The sequence below is a fragment of the Talpa occidentalis genome, unplaced genomic scaffold (assembly GCF_014898055.3).
Source record: "Talpa occidentalis isolate TD23 unplaced genomic scaffold, MPIMG_talOcc4v2.1 talOcc4.16, whole genome shotgun sequence".
Taxonomy (NCBI): domain Eukaryota; kingdom Metazoa; phylum Chordata; class Mammalia; order Eulipotyphla; family Talpidae; genus Talpa; species Talpa occidentalis.
The window spans coordinates 85658929-85664143 of record NW_023601653.1 but is presented as its reverse complement, the minus strand read 5'-3'; positions in this window follow the sequence as shown (position 1 = coordinate 85664143).

Below are 5215 nucleotides of genomic sequence, written 5' to 3'. Positions count from 1 at the left end.
CCGCCCGCGCCCCCCGCGCCGCCCGCGCCCCCCGCGCTGCAGACGCAGATCTGAGCGCCCGGAGCCCCGCGCGGGGGCGGCGTCCCGTCCCGGGGCAGCGCAAACTGGTTTTGCCTCGGACTCCCCGGCCCGCGGGACGCCGGCGGCCGTTCACAGTCACCACTTTCAACGCGGCGCTTCCGCGGCGCCTGTCCTCGAGCGGGCGCGGCCGGCCCGGCACAGGAGGGCGTCCGCCTTCGGACTGGATTCCCGCTGGTGTAGACGGCGCCATTCGAGGGGTGCTGGCCCCGGCGCCCCGGGTGCTCGCGGGCCGAGCCCCCCCCCCCCCCGCGCCTTAGCCGCGGGCCACGGAAAAGCCCCCCCCCCCCCGCGGCTCCGGAGCCTCCCGGGCCGGCCTCGGGCGACGCCCCCCGGGGACTCGCGGGGCTGCCGGGAGGGCTCGTTCCCCGCGCGTTTCTACTGACGTTTGTTCATCAAAAAACCCAAAAATAAACGCGAGCCTGGACTTTCCCTGCGCCCGGAGCCTGTCCCTGCCGTGCGCGGCCACGGGGGGGCCGGGGGGACACGCGAGGGCGCAGCTGCCCTCGGGGGGCCCAGGACGCGCGTCTCGGGGCTGCAGGTGCCAACTCAGGAGCACGAGGTTGGGGGCGCAGAGCAGCGGGGGCTCCTCCGCGGGAGGTGGGGGGACCGCGGGCCCGGGGCGCCCCCGCGAGGCTCCGGGAGGCGCCTGCGCTCTGCCCAGGCCCAGCCTGGCCCCCCGGGTGTCCGGCCCCGGGGCCCCTAGGGCGGCAGAGCCCCCAGGCTCCTCCGGCCCTTGAGGACGCCCGGTCTGGGGCGCGGCGCCCCCACCCCGCTGCAGCCCCGCCCGGGGAGCGCCGGGGCGGCCGGGCGGGGTGCGCAGGCCGCGAGCGTCTCTGCGCTCGTCCTCCGCGCGTCGTGGCCAGCGCGGGGCCGCCGGCCCACGGGCCCCCCGGGCGCGGCGATTGGGAGCCCGGGCCGGGCCGCGCCGCGAGGGGGAAATCGCCGCTTCGGGCTGGGGGCGGCGGTCGGCGGAGGGGCGAGCCGAGGGGGGCCGGGCGGCCCGGGCTGCGCCCCAGACGCGCCCGAGCCCAGGCGAGGGGGTCCCTGGGGCGGCGCACCGTCTCCAGAGGCGGCCGGGCGCCGGCGTCCAGCAGCCCCCGCGGAGGGCCCGGCGCGGCCAGCGCTGACCCGCGGCCCGTGGACGCCCCGCGCCGGCCGGCAGGAGCGCATGCGCCGCCCGCCCCGCCCCGCAGGCCGCGCCCCGAGCCGAGGCCCGGCCGGGCCTGACCCCGCCGGCCTCCCCCGCCCCCCGCGCCTGGGCTCCCCGCGCCCCGAAACTGCCAGCGCGCCCGGCGGCCCCGGCCCGGCCCGGCCGGACGCCGGACCCGCCCAGGCCCCCGGAGGCGCCGCTGCCGCCCGCCCGCCGCGGGGCCGCGCAGGTAGGAGCCGCCGCGGCGGGGCCGGGCGCGGGCCTGCCCGCCGGACCCCACTTGTGCTCGGAGCGAGCCCCGGGGGCCCCGGGCGCCCCGCATCCCGGCCGCGGCCGCCCCAGCCCCGCACCCGCCCTCCGAGGGCTCGGCCTTCGCGCCCCCGGGGCCGCGGGGTGGGGCCGCCGGTCCGGCTCGGGGCTGGAGTGGACCGTCCTGGGCCGGCCCGAGGGCGCCCGCGCTGTCCGCCCCGGGGCCCGGCCTCCCCGCCCGGCGCCTCCGTCCTGCCGCGGGCGTCGGGCGTGCTGGGGTGGGTCGTCTGTCCTTCTGCCTTTTCCCTTCGGCCCCACGCGGGACGCCGTCCGGAGCCGTCCACGCTCTGCCGCCCCACGCCAGCCCCCAGCGCCGCGCGTGTCGGGGTCCCCTTCGTCACGGCCGAGTGGGGCTCCCCGCCGCGGGGTCCCGGACTGACCGCGGGGTCCCTCCCCAGCCCCTGCGCCTCGGGCTCGAACCGTTTTTGCGAGAGCCCGACTCGGAGCTGGTGCGGCGTTTCCGTTTTTCTGCGAAGGGCCTTATTTTGTGTTTCCTTTTTTTAAAGATTTATTTGTTTACCTTGGAGGGCGTTTTCTCGGCAGGGCCTGAGGGTCGACCTTTACCGGGCGCGGCCCTGCTGCTCCCCTCGGCTTCCCGGCCGCTCGCGGCCCAGGGGGCGCGGGGACGCTCGGCTCCAGCCCGAGGAGTGCTTGCTCTCGAGTGCAGCGCGAGGCTGATGTTCCGGGCTTTCCCTTCTGTCTGTTTGCATCTGCGCAGAGCTTTTTAAAACCGGGAGCCGATATCTTGGAAAAGTGCCACTCGTGATCCTCTCACCATGGGTCCGCCGCCGTGTCCCCTCGGCTCCCGCAGCTGCCGCCGCGCCCTGGGCGCGCCCTGGTGCTTCTCTGGTGTCTCCGCGGCTCGATTCCTGCCCCCCGCTCGGGAGGCCTCTCGGCCCCAGGTGCTGTTGGACCCAGCTGCGGAAGTCTCGCTTTTGCTTATTTTATTCTCACTCAGTTTATACACCTCCGCGCTCCTTGAAACCGCCCATCTTTCCTGGCGCGCACGAGCCAGTGACTGCGTTTCCCTGAAACCGTCAGTGTCCGCAATGTTAAGATCTGTGCTTTCATTATTTATTTATTTTAAACATACTTTATTTATTTATTTTTCAATTTTATTTATTTATTTATTTTATAGAGGCATGCTTTATTTATTTATTTGTTTGTTTGTTTGTTTTGTTTATACAAGCACTGGGCACAGTCAGAAGCGCGGGAGGGTGAGAGGATTCACCAGAGCCAGAGCGGGGAGCAGAGCAGGCAGAAGGACCCAAGGACACTGCTGAGGGGAGCAGCGGGCGGCAGGAGAGGTCTGCGCGCCATGGGGGACCCTCCTCCAGTGGCCGGGGAGCAGCCGGGGATCGAACCTGCGTCGCAGAGGCCGTGGGCAGCTTCGCCACCCAGCGCTCAACCGCTGCGCCTCCGGGGAGGCCCAAGATCTGTATTTTTAGTCTTATGTCTGGTCTCTTGGTTTCACTGATAATTTGTATTTGGTGCCTGCAACAGGATAGAATTTCCAGAAAACGTGCCGCTGCTTGTGCCTCTGCAGCACCCGCCCGCTGTCCTGCGGCCAGGTGAGCCATGTGCACCTGCGGGCCGGGGGCCTCTGCTGCACTTGACTCCTGGCGAGCCGTGTGCAATGGTCTGTGGAGACAGGACAGCTCTGAACTGTTGGGGCTCACCCCTCCCTCCCGGGCTTGCGCGCCTCTTTCCGGGACTCTTTCTCTGCCACTTCCCTCCGCATTCTGTCTTCGCTTAGGCCTCCTCCAAGCCAGGAATCGCCGGTGCCCCAAATAACAGTCCACGCAGCAAAGCGGGCGTGCCTGTGCGGGCCTCCTTCCCCCCACCACCTCAAGCCTCGGACCCCCGTCGGTCCTCAGCTCGGGCGTCACTTCCACCCGGACCTGCTCCTGATCCGCCCAGGTGGCGTGGGGTGCGCGTCCCACAGGGTCCTGCATTGTGGGCCCCCTCGGTTGCCTTCTCCACGGCCGGCTACTTCCCGCCCTAAAAATCCGGCGGAGATTTCTAGCTTGTCGTCAGCCGCGCCATGTATTTTTGCTTTTGTCTCCCCAAAGACGTCGCTGAGGCAGATGTGGTGGAGTGTTTGCCTCTGTCCTCTACGTCTCCTGTGCTCTCGGGTCTTACGTTCACGTCCATGTGAGTGAAATTGTGTGTGGTGTGAGAGAGTGTCTAGGTCTGCTCTCTTGCACGTGGCCGTTCGGCTTCCCAGCGGCGTGTATTGGAGAGCTTTCCTTGCGCCATTGCTGGCCCTCACGCCTGTAAATCACTTCCTACAACGAGCTCTCCGTCGTTTGTCGCCGTGTGTCCTGATGGCGCTGCCGCGCCGTGCTGATGGCTGTAGGTCTGCAGTATAATCTGAATTCTGCAAACGCGATGCTGGTGTTCTGCTCCCGCCAGCGTCGCTTCGGTTCCTCGTGCTCTTGCGCGGCGCCGTGTGAATTTCGGGGAAGCCGGCTCTGTTTATTTCGAGAACGCCAGGGACCCTGTGCTCGGGGTTGCCTTGAGTCTGCGGGGAAGGTCTGTAGCCATGTTAACAATGTCCCTTCTTCCAGGCTGCGCGCAGGGCGCTCTCCAGGCGCGTGCGCCTTCCCGTTTCCCGCAGCCGCGTCCTGGGGTTGACAGCGCGGGTCTTTCACGGCTTCTTCTTCCGTTACATTTACTTTGAGGCATTGACTCTGCTGAATAGATGCTGTCGGTGCCCTGCGGAGCGGCGGTGGCGAGGGCGCGGTCCTGGTCGTGTCCTGATCTCGCAGGAGGGCTGTCGGGTTCTCTCACCCCTCCGCTCTGGGTGGGGTTTACCCCGCGAGGCGGAGTGCTGAGGGCTTGTGTCAGGAGGAGGTGCTGAGTCTGGCCCCAGGCTCCTTGCATCCCTGGACACGATTCTTCCATGGGTGGGTGAGTCTGGTCTGTTGACGCTTCGCGAGGATTTCTGCACTGCTGTTCCCTCCCCGCGACTGGGCGTGTCTGACCAGGGCCACCCCCCAACGGGTATGGGCTCGTGCCCTTCCCTGAGGAGACAAACGCCACTGGGGACGGGGCAGGGGACCCCGATAGACAGCCTCAGAAAGGGGGTGAGGCACCTGTCTGGGGAGACCCGGTGCAAGCGCTGCAGGGCGGGGGGCTGGGGGAGAGGCCTGGGCAGGAGGGGGCCGGGAGAAGGGACGGAGGGGAGGGCCCCGGGAGCAGGGGGCTGCTGTCCACAGCGCTGCTGCGGCGGGCGTGGGGGAGCCTTCCCTGCTGGCGCTGTTGGCCTTTGGGCCCCCGCCACGCGCAGGCCGGCCGGCGCCATCCCGTGGTGACATCCGGGACGCGCCTCATGCCGTGTGCCTCGCGGCTGGGCCGGCCGCCACCCCGCAAGGCTGCGGCTCCTGTGCACACCCTGCCGGGCGTGGGCCCCAGGGCGGGAGCTCAGCGGGGCTCCATGTGTCCCCGCTCCCGCCCCCCCATCCGGTCTGTCCCCAGGGCCGTGCTTTGCGCCGCTTCATTTGGGTCTTTGGCTTCTTTGTTGTTGCAGAGGATGAGGGACCCGTGCGGCTTCGAGGACGAGCCCCTCATCAGATGGGGGCGCCAGCCTGTTCCCCTTCGTAAGTGCTTTCATTGGGGGGGGTTTCCTTTCAGGCACAGCAGCTGTGGGGGTTGATACAGTCACCACACACA